At 40.1% G+C, this 23,782-nt stretch overlaps 1 protein-coding gene across 1 annotated transcript in view; it reads right to left on the bottom strand.

The window, feature by feature from the left end:
• ARL15 (ARF like GTPase 15) overlaps nucleotides 1-23,782 on the bottom strand; it is a 188,032-nt gene that overhangs the window by 161,533 nt on the left and 2,717 nt on the right. The window lies entirely within an intron of this gene.

Here is a 23,782-nt window from a genome sequence, read left to right as displayed (position 1 = left end):
AATGTAATGCTATAAAATTTAACAACACAGACTCATTAACAGACTCTAGAGGTAAATAGACTCTTTTACCTTTTGCAGGCCATGCCTCTTCTGTATGCCACAGATCCTTTCTTATAAAGGTCTTTTAAATATCCTAACATGCCCTTTAGAACTTGTACTACATTTCAAGTACAGTACTGCATCTGCAAGTTTTCAATATACTGGAATCCAGGAATCTTGGTAGTGTTGTTCTAAGTTGACGGGTAACATCAGTAATACATGCATATTACTATCTTAAGAATGTCTGAGCACTGCAACATATTGCTGCACACATCCCAATCTCAGAGTGGTGCAAGATTCCAGGGTTCCAAGCGCTTACCTGGGTTTGGTTTCCTCAGAATAAGGCACAGCAGAGACTGTGGTGTATTTATGATATATGGTTTAGTTACACATATATACAACCTGAGCCTACAATGGATGGGTTCACAGCATTAAAACGCCAAAAGCGCCTTGCTTCTCCCATAGCCACAGCCTTTCCAACAGAAATCAGATATAGCTGTGTCTCCCAGCTGCCCAGCCTCCAGCTGACATAGCTCCAATCTTAACACTGGCTTTTGTCTTTCCAAGTACCAGACAATTGAGGGAGAGGGCCCACCCATTTGCTCTCTGGCACAGAGTAACTTCCTTTGTTACCTCAATGACCCATACTTAGGTCATTACTTCACCAGGAAGCTAGACTGGCTATTCCAGGAACTGAATCCATGCTGGATCATCAGCAGTAACATCTAGACCATGGGAGCGTTTCAGCCCTGTTCACGAGTTTGTTCAAAACCCAAAACAGCGTATATTGTATTCCTTTCTTTGAATTTGTGCCATTTAGGTTTTTAAAACTTTTTGTAAAAGCAGCACTAGAATTTTCACAGTTCAGTCTTCAACCCCTTATTATTGTGCTTTGCCTTCTTCACGTTTGGCTTTGTTTAATGCTTGCTATTTAGGTTTTCAAACCTTTTTTGTAAATTCAGTATTAGAAACTGTACTTTTGAGTCTTCAATCCTTTATTACTGCGCTTTGCTTTACCTAGGTCGACCTAGGATTATAATACGTCAGAATTTTGGGGGTTCTACCCTTGTTTGAATTTTGGTCATTTAAAGTTTATGATTTTTCTATTTTCTTCTGAGGAAATTGAATAGTTCAGTGAAACGAGGTTTGTAGCCGGCATCCCGTTAAGGCTTTGTTCTATTTTAGGTTTTTCTAATTTTTTTCCTTAAGCTTTTTGATTTTTATTATTTAGTTGATTTCCACAAGATAGTATTTCTAGTCGATTAATTCTCGTTTCAGGGATTTTCACGGTATTTCATTTGTTTTGTACAATTTCTCAGTTCCGTGACTGTCTTTTTTCTATTGGTTTCTTACACTAATGCAGCCGAACTGTGGCTTTTTTCTATTGGTTTCTTACACTAATGCAGCCGAACTGTGGCTGCATTTAGCTGAGTAGCCAAACTGTAATCTGCATTGCCTATTATTATTATTTATTTATTTTGAGTAAAGGAACAAAATACATTCCTTTTAAGAATGACATCACTAGACGATAATTGTTAGTAATATTTATTTATTTACTTATTTATATACTGCTTACATACCAAGAGATACACAGAGGTCATTTGATGTCAATCTGTTTTTGTGTATCTATCTCAAATTTTAGTGTATCTATCTCAAATTTCCTGCAGTCCCCAGTTCTAGCCCTACTACAGTTCTCATTTAAGCCTTAAATCCGCTTGTTTTTATTTTCAAAATGTGATGTACTTACAATCCATTGGCACAAAATAACAGTAAACAATCAAAGGCAGCAAATATTGGTCAGAGAAGATGTTTCTAACAGTCTGATTCTATTATTTATTTTCCCGTGTTTAAGATGCTTCCATGTATAAGACAACCGCTATTTTTTAGAACCCAAAATTAAAAAATCAAATTAAAAACAGAACAACTTTGAGCTTTTTTTGCAGAGGTCACCCAAAGTGAGGGTTACAATATTTCAAGAGCCTGAGCCCAAATCTGAGCCCAGGCTGCCTGCCCAAACCCAAACCCCTGTGCATTCACCATCCATGTATAAGACCCTAATTTTTTAAATAATATTTTTATCAAAAAACATCATCTTATACCCAGGAAAACATGGTAAATGTCTCTCGTCTAATGCTACACTAGAAGTGGGGAACCTTCTTGCACTTATGGACCAGACTTTCTCAGAGAGAAGTGACTGGGGTCGTGTATCAGTGATGGTGGGGTCAAAGCATAAACATTGAACTATCCATTCATTGATCTATTCACACATATACATATACAAGCTTCACTTGCTAATACAATTGTGAAGGGGGCAGAATGCAGCCTTCAGTGAGGAGGAAGTAATGTGGCCTAGGGAGAGTGCCATAGGCTGGATTGATGGGCTAGATTTGGCCCATGAAGGAAATATTTACCATCTCTGTTGTATATCATAAGTGTGTGTCATAACACCAGTTGTGAGGCCAAAAATACACTTTCTTGGAAAATGCATGAAGAGATAACTTACAACACTTCTAGTGTGCTGGTATTTCCCCCTAGTCTCTGCATGGCACAGCCATACAAGGGCCATTTCATCCCACTCATAAGGCCAGACAAGTAGCATTTTGGCCCATGGGACCTGAGGCAGCTGGTACAAACAGCACCAGTTATGTCTAGTGTAGCTATTTTGGGGCAGCAGATTGTTGAGTCCGTCTGTTCTACTCTCCAAATAAATTGTGCTTCTCTTATAACCACATTTTTCTTTACATCCCAAACCTTAACGCAATTCAGTTACAATCTTCAGCACATTTACTTTCCCAAATTGCATGAAAATCACTTTTAAGTAAACATTATTAGAATTGGAGTGGTATTTAGAAATATATGTCCTATTTATTCCTGCAGCACTCACCACCCTGACTTAGGTGCCACATTATTAAGGAGGATAACTGTTAACTGACCTTCCCTCATACCTTTGGCAACTTCCTAATACAAGAAATCAACTGAAACTGAAAGTAAACTCTGGCATGTGCTTGATCATTTGTGCTATGGATACATGTTTCAAGAAAGTATAAGTAAATAATTCACTTATATATCAGCGAACATTTGAAAACCTCAGTTAGCAGTCAGACTTTGGAACTCTCTCCCCAGAGAGATCAACTTTGCCCTATATAGACTTAAAACCTTTATGTTTAGAAAGCTCCTTGGCCTTTAAGGGCCTCTATTGACCACCACGCCTACATTGCTCTTTTTGAGGTGGCACTTTTTAGTAGGGTTTTATTGATATTTCATTGCTGCTGTCTCAGTTTAAAATTCTTAATTCTTAAATTTAAACTGCCTTGAAAATCCCTTTGCAATATCTTGGATCTGAGCTATCAGTTCAGCTTTCTATTAGGGCCAGTTTAGCCATCTAAACCGCAATCCATAAAACATAAAGGGTCCTGCTAGGTCAGACCAGAGCTCTATCAAATCCAGCACTTACGTCCCACAGCAAGCAAGCAAGGTGATGCTTCATGGTAGTCCACGAATGGGACATGAAGACAATAGCTTCTCCTCCTATTGCTGTCCAGCAACTGGGATTCTGAGACATAGAAGTGCCATATAACCACCATATAACCATTACAACCAATAGCAACTGATGGACTTATCAATCATGAATACATAAATCTTATTTTAATGCTAGATAAGAAGGCTGCAGACTCATGTGCTTAAAACTCAGGTATGCTGGGTTATGTGTTGTGGGATAGGATGAGAACTTAACAGCAGAAGGAATGAGTGGATGGGTGAGGGAAAATGAACCCTGACCTGCCACAACATATTTCTCCATAGCCCATCATCTTTGATGTTTTTCTCTCCAAGGGCTTGCTTCCAGTCCTGAAGCCTGTGAGGGAGGAGAAGGAGTTCAGGCAATGAACTACAAGGAGGTAAGCTATGGAAGGGATAAGGTTTTAGTGCACTCATTTTGCTCCTTAATTTGGACGCCACCTGTTCTTACAACTTGAGTATCAGAGATCCTAGATTCAGCAACTGTCATGTCTAGTTTGGCATTTCTGGTTGTGACAGGAATTCAGCTAAATGGAAGTGGCCTCTCTACTGAATGATCTCTGCTCCAGCCATAACAATTTACCCCATGACTCGCTGCCATTATGAATATCTCCATATCAATTACTCCACAATCCTGGCAGCTACTAATGAGCACAAGTAGATCTAATGTGGAGTTCACTCACCATAGGAAGAGTGGCCTAGTGCTTAATATCCAAAAAATCAAAGTGCTGAACCAAGAAGCACAAAAGAACCCCTCTGCACCACAAATCCAACTTAATGGCATAACATTTTAAAGTGTTGATCACTTTTCCTACCTGGGCAGTTATCTTTCCAGCATCGCCTGAGCTTTCTCCCAAATGAAATGCAGAGTGTTTGAGGACCGGGACATTTGCAGGGAGACCAAAATGCTTGTTTACAAAGCTACTGTATTACCAACTTTACTGTACGCTTGTGAAACATGGACCACTTATAAACGCCATCTCCAACTCCTCAAATGATTCCATCAACAGTGTCTCCAAAAAGTTTAAATATCACTTGGGAAAACAGGCAAACTAATGCCAGTGTACTAGAAGAAGCAAAGATCACCACTAGTGAAGCAATGATTCTTCAACATCAACTCCATTGGGCTGGTCATGTTGTTTGGATACCTGATTATCATCTTTCAAAGCAACTACTCTATTCCCAGCTTAAGAATGGGAAGCAAAATGCCAGTGGACAACAAAAGAAGTTTAAAAGGCTCTCAATAGAAATATTTTAAAATGCAATAAAAGCACAGATAATTGGGAAACACTGGCCTGCAAGTGCTCCAGTTTGAGAATAGCTTATACGAAAGCTATTCAAAGTCATCGACTTTGAAGAAGCACAAACTCAGGACAAAAGGGAGAAACAAGCTAAGAAGAAGGTACATTTGGCAAATCCTCACCGTGATCAACTCCCACCCAAAAACATATGTCCCCAATGTGGAAGGAGAAACCCAATCAGATAGGTGGGGTATAAATAAGAAATTATTATTATAAATTATTATTATTATAAGGATGCGTGGACCCAGAACTGGCCTCCACAGTCACTTACGGACACACTGTTAAGATCATATTCATGGAAAACCATGTTACTTGGCAACAAATGATCACCAAAAAAGAGAAGGAAGGGTGTTTACAGCAACCTATCTATAGTTATTGTATGTGCTTCAGCCCTTAATTAGTAAAGCAGATGAGGTCAGTTTACTTTCTGCAAGACTTAGAAGTGCAACAACTGAATTTGCTAGACCCGAGCAAAAGAACTTTTCAAAACAACCTACTTGACTTTAAAGCTTTTAAAGGAGCTGAAATACCCATATACTTTATGTATCACATTTTAATGTGTATCACCACCTATCACGTATTTGACATGGATATATTGAGATATGTGCATTGTTCCAAGTATTTGTTGTGGACACAAATTGCAGGGATCAAGACTGGCCTGCATCTCTCAGCATCTTTCGAAGCAAACGCAAGTTTGTTGCCGTGTAAAATGAAGCTATTTCATTCACACAATTGTTCTGCCATTATTCATATATTTAAGGATTCATGTTTATGAGAATGGTGGTTGAGGCACTAGCTATGAACTAGAAGTCCCAACGTAAAACTTTTCCATATCTTACTAGGTGGCCTTAAGCTTCTGTATATTTCTCTGTCTCTCACAACACACAACATAGGGCTATAATAGTACTGTAGTATGGCATTTATGCAAGGATTACTGAAATGTATGCAAAGCACATAAAACGTTTTAAGTACAAAGTATTGTTACTATGTATATACTAGTACTGGGACGCAGGTGGCGCTGTGGGTTAAAGCCTCAGCGCCTAGGACTTGCCGATCGAAAGGTCGGTGGTTCGAATCCCTGCGGCGGGGTGCGCTCCTGCTGCTCGGTCCCAGCGCCTGCCAACCTAGCAGTTTGAAAGCACCTCCGGGTGCAAGTAGATAAATAGGGACCGCTTACCAGCGGGAAAGTAAACGGCGTTTCCGTGTGCGGCTCTGGCTCGCCAGATGCAGCTTTGTCACACTGGCCACATGACCCGGAAGTGTCTCCGGACAGCGCTGGCCCCTGGCCTCTTGAGTGAGATGGGCGCACAACCCCAGCGTCTGTCAAGACTGGCCCGTACGGGCAGGGGTACCTTTACCTTTACCTTATATACTAGTAACTTGTTTTGAAACTTACGTCACATCATCCTTTAGGGCACATAAACTCATGATCAGACTCTGAAATCTGCAATACTTTGCATGACTGGCTTGTAGAAATATGTCTCACACAAAACAGATTTGGCATCTGGATACTTTTCCTTCCAGATTCAGTGCTTTACTGTGGCCTGCACAGACCTGCCCGTTAATAATTTCCAGAGTGCTATCTGCTCTCAAAGATTTCTGAGCAGCAAGACGGTATGCTACTTGAGTTCATTAGAGCAATCACTGTCATATTCAAGCTAAAATAATTTGGATAAAACATTCAAGATGCCATTAAGCCCTATAATGGGACAGCCTGTGGGACATACTAGATGATGCTGATGTTGGCAGTTTTTCTTTAAAATATTTGAAATAGCAAGCTGACTGCCAAAAGTAGAGTTATTTTTACAGTTTTCTATGAGCATGCAGCATATTCTGTTTGTTATCAGATGTTAAGTTCCAGTTCTGTCCTGTACTTCAAAGGTGTCTCTGCCTCAACAACAAATATAAGAAGTGAAAAAAGCAGCCAAGTAGAGCTGCAGATTGCCTATGTCACTGGAAGGGGCAGTCACATTTTCAGTTGGATGGAGTAAAAAAAAAAAATCTGTGTTTTCCTCACACCAAAATACCTATAACCCTGTCACCAAACCCAAAGGGTTGTATCCAAGTGAGTTTTATTCAGAAATCAGTCATATCCATTTATTCAATAGGTCCACTCTGAATATGACTAATATTGGATACAATTCTAAGTATTTATATATATTATTGTGTCTTGGAATGAACTCCAAAATGCTCTTAGAAGGGAGTACGCCCCAGTGAACACACTGGGACTTAACCTTTGAAAAATAAGCACATGGTTACACTGTAAGAGTGGATTAGAAACATTAAGTTGAAAAAGAATACTTATTTTAAGTTCAAAAGCTTTTATCTACTTACAATTAACATATTCCTTAAATTATGACCTCTTCCCCCCAAGTGATATTGAAAAAATATACCCTTAGTTAGGGGGAAATCTTAGGTTGGCAACCCTGAGTCAGTTGAGAGGAGTTGGAGCAGTACCACTTTTGGAAGGTGGTTGCAACCACTGATGTTTAAAACCCAGAAATTTTTGTATTCTAAAACAAGCTATTCTTTAAATGAATATATTACAAATGTAGAAGTCTGGTTTTATTTTGTTTTTAAGTACTAGATGGGGCAAATCAATATTGTTGGTGGGATGGTTTATGTGTATGGACTGAGCCCAGCCAACCTATGGCCTGCAAACCTTGAAAATCTTGGTTTTCATGATTGCAGTTCACATGATTTATTGCTTAATCAAATGGCCGCTACAATAAGTAAAATAAGATTTAATACATTGCTGATATGACTCAGCAATCATATCATGCATTTCAGTGTATCTGTAGAATCAGACCAGTCTCCCAGACAGTTTGTTTATAAAGGCACCTCTCAGTTTTTGTGAAGCTATGGTTAACTGAGCTAATGTAAGTAATAATGTTAACACAAATTTTCAAAAAGGACTTCTTTTTATAAGATTGTGACATTTGATAGCCCAGGTAACTGATGGGACAAAAATCTTCTCCAGGGTAATTTAACAAATAATGGTTAACAGAAAATATTTTCCATTTCTTTATAAGAATGTAAAAATTCCTTTGGTTCACCAGGCCTTTTAAGTTCAAACTATCTATGTACTTACTGAGAGCAAAGGAGCTGGAGTAAAGCCTCTATGCAATTAACACACTGTTATCTCCTGAACACAGCTTTATAAATTGCATGGTTCTTTAATGTAAGGATAGCAAGGATACAATCTAGCAAGCATGTTTGTTTCGTTTGGTTTTTTATTTTATTCTCCCCCCCCCCCAATGTGGTAGAAATACCTGGAAAAATCTCAGAAGCCAGGAAGAAGGCTCTGGAAGACTGGCAAAGGACAAGAGCAGGATTTCAGGTTCTTCATCATCCTAATGACCATAAGAAGCAAAATAAATTATCTTTGTATTTGTAGTCTTGCATTTAGTGAAAACCTATCCACCCCCAAATTATTGGAACCTTGGCTTCCCCTGCAGTGCGTGAGACCCAGGTAGCCTCAGTGGATCTACAGATTCTTCTCTTCACCTCCTAGGGCTAAAAGAACTCACCAGTTTCCCTGCTGATACCAATGGACTGATGGGTTATAACAATTTATAAATAGAACGTTAAAACAGTTAAACTGAATTACAGTCAAGAAAGTAGTATGGATCTTAATATATATATATCTCAGCTGCCAAAGGCCAGGGTAAAGCATACGATGAAAACTATATAACAAAGGTGCCAAGTGCACCTCTGCGCGGAGAAAATTCTACAACTTAGGGGCTGCCATAGAGAACCTCCTCTCCCAGGCTGCCCCCAGATTTCTGAGGGTGGTGGAATTACTAAGAGAGCCTCCACTTCCAATTCTAACACATGAGAAATTCTGCATTGAAGGAAACAATCTTTCAGATATTTGGGTCCTATTTTATTTAGGATTATAACATGATCCTCCGTGCACCAGTACCAGCTTAGTCATGCTGGCCACATGACCTGGAAAGCTGTCTGTGGATAAACGCCGGCTCCCTCAGCTGGAAAAGCAAGATGAGTGCCACACCCCATAGTAACCTTTGATAGGACTTAACCATCCAGAGGTCCTTTAGCTTTTTATCTATAACACTAATTGGGCCCAGAAGCAAAGAGCAACTGGTATATCGTTTTTTTAAAAACAGGGATTATGCAAGTTTTAAATGGAAACTCAATAACCTGACTGCTGAATTGCAAGTTTTAAATGGAAACTCAATAACCTGACTGCTGAATTTTGGACCAGTTGAAGTTTCCAAGTCATCTTCAAGGGCAGCCCCATGTAAAGCATGTTATAATACTCCAGCCTGAAAGTTACAAGATAAATTACAGTGACCAGGAAACCTCTATCCAAAAGAGGGTGTAGCTGGCAAACCAGATGGAGCTGGAAAGAGGCACTCCACATCATCAAGGTCACTTGAACCTCCAGTGGCAATGTTATACATCCATTCAATAAACAGATTCAAGCTTTGTACTTGAAGAAAACATCCAGAGAAATCAACTTCTTGCTCATGATGCAACAGCATAAATAACTTGAATTGACTGTAACCGTATAGTTTTTAAAGAAATAAGAATAAAGGGGGGGCATATACCACAGTATACTGATGTACCCTGAATCATAACAAAAAAGAGAAAGTGTAGAATAATGCCATATAAATGCCAACTAATGAAAACGACAACCTTCAAAGCAGCTCAAGCACAAGTCCTATAAATAGTGGTCAATTGTCAGCTTGTCAAAAGATGCAGCATGCCTCTGGATTTGAGTCACACCCAGTGAAGCAATAAGCTCTGCTAGAGCTAAAAATAATACACTATCTCAACTGATAAACTAGTCTGTAAGTGAGTGTACAACTGGAAAGGGTACACTACTCTGTTCAAGACTGTTCTGTTCCAGTTGAACAAAACAAAGCAGCGGCTTTATCAACATTGTTTCAGCAATGGAAGGAGTAGTTATACGGCATTGGGTGGAAACGCCAATACGTTATCAGGAGCATTTTGCTGATCAAGATTTGGATGCGTGCAAACTAAACCACTCTCTGTATGCCTTGCCAGGCCCAGCCTCAGCCACTCAGATAAAGAATATACATACAGTCAAGAGTACTGCTGAAAAAGAGCAGAACCATACAGATGAAGAAAAGCCTAAATTTCAAGTCTTACTAGATGTTGTGCAGTTCCGTCCTGAAGATGTTATCATTCAAACCTTTGAAGGCTGGCTCCTGATCAAAGCTCAGCATGGACCCAGGATGGATGAACATGGCTTTATAGCCAGAAGCTTTACTAGACAATACAAATTGCCAGACAGAGTTGAAACAAAAGATCTGAATGCTCTTTTCTGTCATGATGGCATTTTGGTTATTGAAACTAAGACCCTGAGCAAGAAATGAATTACAGACTTTTTGTTACTGGTGAGACAATATTGTTCCTACTATAGCTTAAGCAATTATGTACTGTGGTGCTCTGCATGCAGAACTGCATTTACAATGAAGATAAAGACAAGCCTTTGCATATTTTACCCAGTTTGATTGTTTGATGTGAAAGACAGTATTTGCTCCCAACAGCTGCTGATGTACGGACATTCATAACAAGGCTATCTGACAGAACAGCATGAAGGCTTGAAAAGATGTACAAGATGGATGCAAAAGAATGTGTAAAGGGAAGGTTTTACTAAAGAAGAGCAGAAAGAGGAAGCTGCATTTGGAATCTGAAGGCACTTGTATTCAAGAGGCAAAAGATTTAAGCCTAGAGCATACTTTTTATTGAAATAGGATTTTCATGCTGGAAACTGCTGCATTATTAGCACTGTGGCCATGATCCGAAGAAGTAATTTGTGTATAAGTAAACCAACCAGACAGGTGGACCTCTCTTTAAAGTTTGCCCTATAGCAACTATAACAACTCCTACTCCTGAAGAGGTAAATCAATTTCTAAACCGAACATTAACTTCTCAGTCCCAGATATATTAATATACTGTATTGAACAATTGATCTTCAAAGTGATTTTTTTTTCTCCAGCAAAGATTTGTTATATATGCTCTTCTAAATACTTCAACATTCTGCTTTTGGGAGAACAGCAGCTGTGTAAGTAAGTCTGCTCCTTTCAAGTGTAGTTAAAATAAGTATGACTGCTGAGCTATGAATAGTAAAGGAATTCAAAGGAGAAAGAGCCAAGCTAAATACAGGCTCTCGTTATGGGCACCTGTCATTTGGAAACATTAAAAGATAAAATATTGTTGCAATTTATCTAGATGCTTTTTAATTTCATTACATTACCTAGGCTAAGACTGTTGATGCAAAAGAATGCCAAATCAGCTCTTGCCATCAGCTACATGCACTGTTGGAGGACTTAATTGGGGGGATGGGAAGGAGAAAGGAATGCCTAAACCAGCCCCCAAGACTACATCCCCATATCTATGAGGTGATCAGTATTGTCACTGATTTGGAAGCATGCTTGGAATGAACCACAGTTGCAAACTGATTGCTGCCTTGAAATTCTATTCTGTCTCCACCTCAGCAGCCTTTTACACTCCCAGCAGGATGATGCATATATAAACACCTCTTTCTTTGTGTATCATTAGCTGGATCAGGTTAATTTTAAGTTTAAGATCTGCAAATTGCTCAGAATTTATGAAGGCAAACATGCATCTGCAACCATACAAAATGGGGAAAGCAACTAAGTAACTTAAGAGTAACAACAACAAGAAACAGTAGAGAATACTATAGTGCTTCCAAGCAGGGGCTTAATCTGCAAACAGGTTGTGGAGAGATCACAAATGGGCTGTTGGGAGCAAACTTTTAAAAAAACTTTTTTGATCTTCTCCAGAAAGGAAAAATCTGAATTAAATCAGGGTGGGCATTTTTTATCCCTCTTTGTTTCTCTTTATGTATTTCCATAAGTCATTACATTTTTTGGGGGGGCAATATTAAATGATAATCTCAAAACATTTTATGAAATATCTGCAACTGGATTTCCAAGGGTTGATATATTACAGCAGGAATGTCCAACCAGTAGATCACGATCTACTGGTAGATCCCCGGCTGATCATGGTAGATCGTGGGATCCTTATTGTGTACAAAAAGTTACCGGGGGGGGGGAGCTAAAAAACCCCTGTGCAATCCACGTCAAAATGCAAGTAGATAAATAGGCACCCTCCCTTCAGATGTGAAGGAAATAAGCAGCTATCCTATCTTTAAAAGACATCTGAAGGTAGCCCTGTTCAGGGAAGTTTTTAATATTTAATGATGTACTGTTTTTAACATTTGATTGGGAGCCGCCCAGAGTGGCTGGGGAAACTCAGGCATATGGGCGGGGTATAAATAATTTATTATTATTATTACTATTACCGCTCCGGTGGGAAGGTAAACGGCATTTTCATGTGCTGCTCTGGTTCGCCAGAAGCAGCTTAGTCATGCTGGCCACATGACCCGGAAGTTGTACGCTGGCTCCCTCGGCCAATAAAGCGAGATGAGCGCCGCAACCCCAGAGTCATCCACGACTGGACCTAATGGTCAGGGGTCCCTTTACCTTTTTTAATCCTCTCCCGAAAAAAGCTCAACAACTCTGGGCAATCCACCCACCCCACACACACTCCTCCTCCCTCCAATGACAATGGGTAGATCACTGCCAGTTTTTTAAAATACTGGGAGTAGATCACAGTCTCTTGAGAGTTAGATGTCCCTGTATTACAGTACAGTACAGTACAGAAAGTGTCACTTGTACATGTGACACTTTCTAATCTGATGAGACACAGTTATGAGAGGTCTGTAAAAAGCACCACTATTGCTCATAAGCAGCACTGTGACATTTTATGAGTTCCATATCACTGCATGACATACATAGTTTAAGACACAGTCTGACACAGTGATAGTCTTTTCAAAGTATGTGTTTGCTTTCTTCAAGTGCCTGGGCCCATGGATGCCACTGTATAAATTGCAAAGCAGGTGTCATCAAGCAATATTAAACTTCCTAAGCAGCTTATATTTATAAGCAATCACAAAAACTGTTCCTGACAGTATATTGTTTCTCCATGTTGTACTAAGCAATTTGAAAATATTTTCTTTTAAAGTTCTTAAGGCCAATGAACAATAATGCTCCCCATTCCAAAAGTATCATCCTTCAAACCTTATGAACTGCAAGATTAGATAGTCAAAACCACCCAGTGAACAAAATGTTTACAAGGCACTTCTATTTTTAGTTCAGCATGAAGTAGATCACATGAGGTTTCCCTTCAAATTAAAAGACATACATTGTGTACCTAACCTTATTAAAGTTTCAAATTTAATTCACAACTGTTGAGAGCCTTGCCTCCTATCATCTGTTACCCCCCAAGGGAAGGCCTTTTTTGGCTTGGAGAAAGTGGGGGCAGAGTGGCAAAGAGAACCTGACACCAAAATCTCAGACACATTGGTAGAATAAAAACCTAAAGGTGGATAACTTAGAAAAAGATGTTTTTCATTTTGTTTCTCCATCTTCCACTAACTTAAGTAGACATCTATTCATAGAAATCAAACAAAATTATTTGCACACAAGACTTAAGTATTTCAATCAATGAGTTTAGCACTTTGAACTGAAAGATACTTCACAACAGATTTTTTTAGTAAATCAAGCCTTTTCACAGTTCTGATTCTTGGAACTGAAGCTAGTGTTATTTGCAAAATTCACATATTAATCTGATTAGCATGGAAAAGGAAGTGACTTTAAATGTACCGGTATTTCATCAGTCATTTTGGCTTGTAGTTCTTAGATAATGAAAGTAAATCAGCTGACATATTTCACAGCTATACAATCATTATTTTAAAAAAGAAGCTTTAAACAGTACCTTGTTCACATTTAAGAAAGTTCAGCTGCTCTCAATTCCCCAGAGAAATTGATTGATGCAACTTAAATCTTAGAATGTGGTAAGAAGAATTTGCTTAATAGCAACAGTACAAATGAAGCAATTTAGAAACAGAGGTAGCAAAAAATTTAATACGTACAATGTGTTACCTCCCTTATACTACCATTCCTTTCTGACATGTGCTACTATGTTATCCCACTGTATTTTATCAGGAAAAAATATTAAAGAAATATTAGTGGGAAGAACTGATGTACCAACAGAGGTTTGTTTATAACAAAACTATAGATAAGTGGTGGACTTTCCCCCCACCAAACACACACAATTGCTGTTAGCTTTAATGTAATCACATATAACACTTCATTGTGTGCAGAAATGCACTTAATAACATATTGTTGTGAGTTGGGGGGCAAATTCCCCTAGAAGTCCTGGGTACCAGATTCCGCCCCCCTTAATTTCTAGACTAAGTAAATGTATAAGATTACTAAATACTTGAAGTCTTCACCCAGATGTGAGACAACTTAGCAGTGTAAAAATTCAGATTGAATCAGTTTCCTGGCTTGGAATTGCCTGGGGAGAAAAACCATCATGTAGTACAAGAAAGGTAATGGGGAATTGACACAAACAGTTACCCTGTGCTGGGCAGCAGAGGAGTGTGAGCCCCTCCTCCCATGAGGGGATGATGAGCAGAGACAAAGGGCATGTTTAGGATTTCAGTGTTTGATTATGTAACCTGGGAGGGAGAGTTCCATGTGGGCAGTGGGTGGTGGTATAGGCTGTAAGAAAACTGGCCTTTAAAAAAAGAGTTTTGGAAAGGGGGGCAGACAGAACTCCATGCGGGGCTGGCTCGGAGAGGCTGTACACACAGACTGGGGAGTATGGCAGTCTTCTGCTCTGGGCCCAAGCTTGCTGAAGCTATGAGGGCAAAAACAAGATAGATGTACTCCATCCTTCAACTCAGGTGTAAATACGTGTAAATGAACCATATTTCTTCACCAGTCTGACCCATCTCTGCTTCTTTGCCTTCCTCCTTCCTTGCCTCAGTTTCTGCCTCTGATTCTGGACTGATTCTGCCACAGACTCTCCCAGGTCTATAAGCGCTGTTACCTCTTCACTTTCTGACACCTCCTCTACCCAATCTTCTACTGCTTCTCCCTATGATCACTCATCATTGTTTCACCACCATTGACCTGGGAGAGACACGGTGGCTTGGGCATGCACAGGCTCCACACAGCCCAAATGGTCCGCCCGCTGCCTCCCCCCCCCACCTGTAGAGCAGCTGAGTGGGAGGAGGCAGGCAGACTCTGGAGGCCCCGTGCTGCACCCTGCCCCTATGGGTAGCTCATGCTGCCCCAGGCACCCAAGCGGCTTCCTCCACCACTGCCAAGCTCTGAGCCTTCTTTGCTTCTTGGTTCCCCAGCTGGTTTCTCCCATCATTCCTCTGCATCGAACCAGTCCATGACAAAGTTCTTTTTCACTTAGATTTCTAAACTAGAAAGTTAACTGTATTACTACTTTCAGTGTTTTGTTTTTTTTTAAGAAAAAGAGATGCTGGAACTCACCATGAGCATCTCTCTTGTTCTCTTATAATGGCAATGGCACCCACCTGAGAGGTGCCAGAATTGAGTTCCAGCTGAAAATAAGCCCTGACTACTTTCATATTCAGTCAAATAAATTACCCTCTTTCTTACATCACATTAGAATCTGTATTTCAGCTGGATAACCGGACAACTCACCTTTTCTGTCTTAGAAGAACTGTACGATGAGAAATGCTGATGTACTCCCACTTTTTTAAACCCTTCTCATCTCAAAACCACACATGGTATCAACTCTCAACAGAAATTACTTATCAAAATATCTGCAGAACCGGTAACTCTGGTTTCCAGGGAAATGTTCTGTTGTTACTCTTTCAAAATTCTAAAGCATATGGTTAGAGCAAAGCAAATCACCTTTCATAAAATACAGTGAAAACTATACTTTGAGTTATTATTTCTGTGTGTGTCAGCACTAAGTCTGCAAAATAGTATTTTGCTTTTCACTGGTAAACTGCCTTTTCATATTACAGTACTCAAGGTGGCTTATAATCCATAGAAATGAAGTAAAAATGTATTTTATTGAATAGTTTCATAACTTCATTTCTGACACCTCAAAGATGAGTCTGGCTCACAAGGGTTTTCAGGGCCAAATAGCACCTGATGCAAATTGCATCTTTCCCTCCTCCCATTGCTTTGGGGCAATGATTTTCAAAGGGACCACAGCAAGGAGGAAAGTGTTGAGACTCTCCCTGTAATCCTGAGCCCGACTGCCCCTACCCTGCCCAGCAGCTGCTGTTTGCATTTTTTAAAAGGTTCACGAAACTTAGAGATGCATTTCCATTGGCCTCAATGGGAGCTTCTTTGTCCCTCAACCTCCATTTGACCACCCAAGATACTACATTGCCCATGAAGAAACCCTGTTTGAAAGTAGTAATATTAGGATAGGTAGAATTGAAATGTTTGTTTACTTTCATACACCCAGTGCCAGCTCACCCATGAGGTGGGGTGAAGCAGCTGCCTTGGGCAGCAGAAACCCTCAAGGCAGCACCCTTGTGGGTCCCCAGCTGGGGGTGCCCACAGCTGCTGGCAGCAGCACTGATTTCAGGCAAGATCTCATGAGATCTCACCAGAATCTGCCAGCATCATCACCACTTCATGCCACCACTGCACAACCTAGGTAAGGAATGCTTCAGCAGTGGGGGAGCAGGGCCTCATGTGGCGAAATGGGAACATGCCGTCCCTGTATACATCCATTCCCTTTTGCCTTCTTAACCCTTTTAATAAAATCTCTTAAAATTGGCTGTTGGAGTTGTTTGCAACAATCTCAAAGCGATACTTCCTCACATGCCTTGACTATTAGACTTCATGTTACATGTGTGTATCAGTGGGATGTCACCATGGAAAGCAAGGTGCCCTGCTTCTGCAGGGACAGACAGGAATGGGCTGGATGATCCCTCATCCCCATAATTAAAATCAGTCACTCACAGCCTTGAGAATTGTCCTTGCCTCAATAATAGAGGAAGGAGGACTGATGGCAGCAAATGTGTTTTGAGAGATTGGTGCTACTCCTCTTCCCAGGCATCCAAGTTGGTGTTCATCACTACATCTTGTAAGAGGGAATTTCATAGTTTAAATATGTGCTGTGTGAAGAAATGCTTGCTTTTGTCTGAATCTTCCAACATTCAAATTTATTGGATGTCCCCTGTTCTGGTATTATTAGAGGGAGAAAAGTCTATTGATCTACTTTCTCCACACCATCAGTAATTTTATAAACCTCTATCAAGTTCCATTTTAGTCACCCTTTTTCTATGCTCAAGACCTCCAAATATTGTAACCTTTTTTTTACGGGGAAATTGTTCCCATCACATGATCATTTTGGCTGACCTTTTCAAGACTTGAAATATCCTTTATGAGGTGTGGTGGCTAGACATGTGAAGGCTCAGGGAAAGAAATTGAAAAATTGGGGGAACTTTCCCAGTCTTTCTGTTCTTTTTTTTCCTGCTCCTTCGCATCTCCAGTTGCAACCAGAATTGAATACAGTATTCAAAGTATGGTTGCACCACAGATCTGTATAATGGCATTATAATTCTGGCAGCTTTATTTTCAATCCATTTCTTGATTATCCCTAACATAGAATTTACCATTTTTATAACTGCTACACTCTGCATTGACATTTTCCTCTGGCTATCCACTACAACTGCAAGATCAAGTGCCAGCAGAAGCAAAAAGAAATAGCAGTAGTGTGGAGGAGCATGTGAGGTTTTGATTTCCCTGCCTCTATATCCAATACATGCAGTATCACCAGGATAGAGCCATTTCTTTACACAAAGAATAAATTTCACAAGAACTGAAAGTTAGAAGTTACAAGGATAGCTATAGCTATTTCTCAAAATCAAGACATTCATGTTCAGCTTCAGCTCCAAAATCCAAGTTCTATTCAAATGTATAGGAGATAAAAATTTACTGGTGATCAAATATATTTCAGCATTCATTTTCACTGATTGCTGAAAAAACACGTATTACGGTACAGTATATATTTTCTCTGCTTTTAGCCTGGTAGCTTGATTTTCTAAAACGTTTGGTGCCCCCTAGTGGCATTACATACATTAGTTTCTAAAGTTCTGTATGAAGTAAAAAAAGGTAAAGGTACCCCTGCCCGTACGGGCCAGTCTTGACAGACTCTGGGGTTGTGCGCCCATCTCACTTAAGAGGCCAGGGGCCAGCGCTGTCCGGAGACACTTCCGGGTCACGTGGCCAGCGTGACATCACTGCTCTGGCGAGCCAGAGCCGCACACGGAAACGCCGTTTACCTTCCCGCTGGTAAGCGGTCCCTATTTATCTACTTGCACCCGGAGGTGCTTTCGAACTGCTAGGTTGGCAGGCGCTGGGACCGAGCAGCGGGAGCGCACCCCGCCGCAGGGATTCGAACCGCCGACCTTTCGATCGGGAAGTCCTAGGCACTGAGGCTTTAACCCACAGCGCCACCTGCGTCCCATTCTGTATGAAGTACAGAAATACAATTACTGGAAGGAATTTTTTTTGTTTTGACTATGGCAGACCAACACGGCTACCTATCTGTAACTAATACAATTACTGTAGAGCTAAATAAAATAATTTAAAATAAAGAAAGCCTATTCATAATGTACTGAAAGTACACTTTGTTTCTCCTGGAACTTTAAATCATGCTCTTTTTAAGTAGCACTACTTCCTTTGAATTCATCTAGTCCAGGGATGAGCTGTTTTACACTTGTTTGATGCCAAATCCCACAGAGAACACAGCAAGGATGGGGGTGAGCAGCAAGGCTAAGCACCCAAACCACAGATAGCTCAGAGTAAGCAATTCATTCCAACAAGGGTTGGAAGTAGCCTGAGGCCTTTGTATCCAGACTACTTCCTCCAGACTCCACCACCCTGTAGAGAACTCCAGAGCCTTAAGGGCCAATCCTCTTGCATGAAGACAGGCACTCTCACTGTGTATCAGAGCCTTTCTCCTGGCGCACTCCCTAAACTGCTGGACTGCTGATATATGGTGGGAGACATCTGGCTTTTCAGGGGAAGGTGGCTGTGCAGGGCTGGGCTCTAGCCCTATGGGTCCCAGTGATCTGGGAGGTTTTTCTGGGGGCTGTTTTCCAACAGCCTCAGATGCAATGGTCTCATTATCTTCAGCAGTCAGCTCTGGCTCTGACCTTGATATGGTTCCCCATCTGGTGCCCCTGCAGCCCGCAATTGTATGTCCAGATCACTAATAAGAGTCAGGCAGGAACTCCAGCTCTAGCTCCGTAAAAATGGACACTGTTGAGTAATTAAGGCAGTTGCGCAAGAATCACGGTTTCCCCAACTGATCTAGTCCAACACACACACACATAAAACCCATCTATCACAGTAGCCTATCACAGAAAATTAACCAGCAACAACATATTACCCTATCACAAAACTGAAATATTTTTGATGAAATATTTGATTCCATTAATTCAGAGGTATAGCAGATTGGTAGTAACTATCCTGTGACTTGGGAGCCACACACAACTTTTGGGTTGTTCATTTCTCTTCCAGTTCCAAGCAGGTAAATAAAGTGATGTTTCAAGCCAACAATTTATCCTTGTTTTTCCTACACTCCCAGCAACATGCTAGATGTGAAGTGGAGAAAACATGGGGAAAGGTAACAGTAGTAGCAGAGACTGTAGCATACAAGTGTAGCTAGTGGCTACAAACCAAGCGTCATCTTGTAAGAGAAAGAATGAATCATACTGTCTTGGCTCAGGAGCGTTATTATTACTGTATTTTTGCTGTCAAGGAGGGGAAGAGATGTTTATTGGATTTTCTGCTTCAGATTCCCAAATAACTAGCCTGGCTTGGATGCTCTGTTCCTTGATTTGGTGGGAAGCGGGGGTGGGGTACCATTTGCTACTTTGCTTCAGGCAGTAAAATGTATGTAGGCCAGTCCTGCGGAAGAGGATCTTTAACTCTTTGCCCCTGCCATGGTCCTGTGTAGCAACAGCAGGAGTTTTCCTCTCATTATAAACAGGTTCCTTTTGGTGAAAGGGGAGCTCCAATTTTTTATTAAGGAACAAACAATGAGTTAAAATTCCCCTTCCTTATAGTCCCCTGCTGGTTTATCACCAGCTGCTGCCCCCAAGTTATTTATTATCTATGCAAGAACTAAAAATGTGAATAACATAAAGTTTAGTTCCACCCTGAGCAATGAAGATACAATCTGAATTTACCCTGAGTCTGGCTACCACAACTAAATGTCTATTTCATCTGCTCACAAAGGCCTTGACACCTCGTTGGGAACATCCTTAAAAACATTTCTTTTGTGTTCTGTATAAAAGAAATAGGTTTAAACATCTCACTGCTAATCGCAAATTGAATCAATATTTTATGGTATCATCTTGTTAACAGTCCTGCTATTTTGGAAGCAGAACACTACCACCCAGACAGAAGAGGGAGTTATCAGCAGACTTGCTGGAACTCATGATTTGCAGAAATGCACAAAACTTTAGGGGAGAGGGAAAACAAAAAAACATCCCAGTCTGGAATGAGCATGTTCAATGGAATGGTGGGTGGGGGGCAGAAAAACAACCGGGAAGGGAAATGGAGTGGAACAGCCTAGAAAAAAGCATGGTTAACTGAACAGAAGTACTCCACAGTGCAACTTTTTGTTGCAGGTCCCACTTGTACCTTTTTTGTTGTTGTTGCACTGACCTTTGCCTTCCCTCACCTATTGCACCTACCTTTTATCACCTCTTACTCATTACATGGTGTTTTAAAATGAACTCTGCAGAGGATGGACAATGTCCTTTGCTCCGCAAATCACCTAGCAATATGTGAAGTATTTATCAGAACTACATTCCACTGATTTCAATGCCATAGTTCTAAGTATGAAGGCTTAGAGTTGCAGCTTAAAGATTTTTATTTCAAACAGAAGGAATATATCGTGTTGATTTTAACACTTTGAACTTTATGTGTGGTGTGGTGTGGTGCGGTGTGGTGTGGTGTACTGTACTGTACTGGAGACCTTCCATAGAAACACTTTGTATGTATTCCATAATTTTAAAGCTCTCCCTGCACCAAATATCTTGCTGAGACTCACACAACTTTCAGAGCACTGCTGAACACAGAACAAAATTCCCAAAACTAACAAGTGTTCCCCTGTTCAGCCTGCTACTTGCTTATATGTTTCCAGGCAGCCCATTAATTATTTTTCCCCTGGAACAAAAAACTCATGAGAGTGCTCTGACAACAACAGCAAATACCCATGATAAGGTCATATAAAACACATGACCAGTCAAGTTTATATCACTGGTGTTACTGAGGTTTTCCAATATAATATATATATAAAAAAAATAAAATAGGTTGCTTTTTAACATATCAGTGAAGCCTATTTATATTATGGACAGAGTGCAAACTCAAAGCCCATTTTCAGTATCCTTCCAACCCAATCCTTCCAATCCACAAAGTTATTTCTGCAGCTTTACCCTCTAACATTTTTCTAAGGTGGTCAATATTTACATTGGTGGGGGAAAAACCAGAGTATAACTATGTATCTACACGCAGCCAGGTCTATTGCATACAGAGTTCTATTCTGAAACTGTTATGTTGTACCGTTACACAGTACAACACAGTATTAATGAGGTAGGGTGGCATACAACGTCCCCTCCATTTCATCCTCACAACAATCTTCTGCAATGGATTAGGATGAGAGGTGGTAACTAGCTCACGTAACTCAACATGATTTGTGGCTGATAGGGGATTTGAACCTAGTCTAAACCCATCACTAACCCCTTCACTGCACTGACTCTAAGTCTGTACGTCCAGCCTAAATCAGGAGAGTTGCCACCACATTGGCACCCTTGGAACCGTACAAGTGCACAAAATCAGAAAGCACTCTCCCACCGCAGAGTCTTAGACTTGATAGTAAAACCAAGCGGTTGCTTCTGCCTTACTGCCAGTAACCATCCTCAAATACAGACATATTCTCCTGTGCTCCACAACCAATTAAAATTTCTATAATTTCTACTACTGTTTTTCGTTATGTATACATTCTGTCGCCTTTTTTATCCTGGTTAGGCATACATTCTGATCCCCACCTTTTAGTCAAGGACTGAAGTTGGACATACTGCATTGCCATATGGAAACAGTGACCAATGTTATACTTACAACAAAAATGGAAGAGTATATGAGACCAGAGTTTTGAGGATGAACAAAATAAAAATTCCAAAATACAATATAAATTAAATGTCTTATACTAACAACAGTGTCAAAATTATTTTTGCATAACAAAAAGAAATTGTAAACAAATACAAAAATCTCTATATACAGCGAGACTAACTGGAAGTCATTTTTAATTTCTTGTTTTACAAGTTTTACACTTGTTCACATCATTGGGAGTACAAAGGATGTTAGTTATAAGAATTGTGTTGTTTCATATATTGCGACTGTCTGTTTGTCAATTTATAGTTTGTTTATTTGATTGTATGTTGGTTGGTTTGCTTTCCTGGCATAAATGTATCTATTTTAAAGCAATAAAGATATACACATTTCAACATTCAAAAAAACAAATACAGTCATACCTCGGGTTACAGATGCTTCAGGTTGTGTTTCTTCAGGTTGCAGACTGCCGAAACCCAGAAGTACCTGAACAGGTTACTTCCGGGTTTTGGCGGTCACACATGCACAGAAGCGCCGAGTCGCAACCCGCACGTGTGAAGACGCACCGCTGCAGGTTGCGGACGCTGCGGGTTGCGAACGTGCATTCCGCACAGATCGTCCGATCCGAGCGTCCACTGTACAAAAATCTTAACCTGCGGGCTTTATTCAGACAACGTATCTATAAAATGAAATTAAAGAATGCAATCCAGTAGATTTACTAAAATAGAATGAATCAAGACATCCTTTAGAACACCTGAACACCACAAGCCACTAGGGAACTGAAACTGAACTTGTTCTAGTTCCTTTTTCTTTTATTTTGTAATTAGAGGTAACAGTACAGTCCAGAGTGTAGTTTGAAAGCAGCTAGCACTTATAAGATGTCCTGACCTCCTGTGGAGGAAGAACAGAGTGATACAAACCAAATAAATACATATAGGTGGCATATTGTATGCCACCAAGGTCAGTGTCATGATGGCATGCTCCCAACTATGCTTCAGATTTAATGGTACAGCACTAAACTAGAGATGCAGAAAGTTCTCATATTCAAACCCCACATCCCTAGTTTAAAAACATTAAAGTTCTGTATGTATTGCTTTTCTCATCATTGTAATGTTGCAGTGTTCAATAAAAAAGTATCTCTTGATAGCAGCATTCCATGCAACTTAATAATGGCGCATGAATCCTAATCCTTGCTGAGTCAGACAAGCCCAATAATCAGCTACTGAAACTGTCAGTTAAAGGCAACATAGTGTTATACAATGCAAAACACCAGCAATTCACATTCCCAAACCTTGAAAATTCAAGGACTGAAGTGGGGAACAATGTACTGCCATATGGAAATTTTAATGAACCCGAACATCATATAATACAGTATAATGCAGTATAATACAGACCCCACAATTTTCCTATAAAGCAATTCCCCCACCCCTGGGAAAAATGTGCTGTGCAATGATAACTAAAGAAAAATAATGAAACATATATAAATAGCCTTCCAACTTAGAAGTGTCCTAACTTTTGTGATAAGAGTAAACAATTAATAGCTTTTGCTATTAAAACTACAGGCAGCAACAATTTTGCATGAGTTTCGTTACTGACACCCCCACCCCCATTTTTTCATTAAATTTTTTCACATTCCATTCAATTTACTCATACAATCATAATCATCTACTTCCCCTCCCCCCCCTTTCTATGGTTCTATATATTTACCCATTACAACTGCATATTCTGGTTATTCCATATGTTTTCTTCTCCTTCCTCTTCATTATATCTTTATATACTTTAAACCGCTGAATTTACTCCAGCCCTGCTGACATTTTAATCTGTTTAACATGATTCTTCAGCTATTCTGCAAACATTTTCTACCCATCCAGCCCTCTTCCTGGTCTAAAAAAACCCGCACATTGGCGGTCAAACATCAATTTTATGTGC

This window comes from Podarcis gaigeae, assembly GCF_964106915.1.
Source record: "Podarcis gaigeae genome assembly, chromosome: 11".
NCBI lineage: Eukaryota > Metazoa > Chordata > Lepidosauria > Squamata > Lacertidae > Podarcis > Podarcis gaigeae.
Note: the sequence above shows the minus strand (reverse complement) of the source record. Positions and strands in the feature narration are given on the sequence as shown.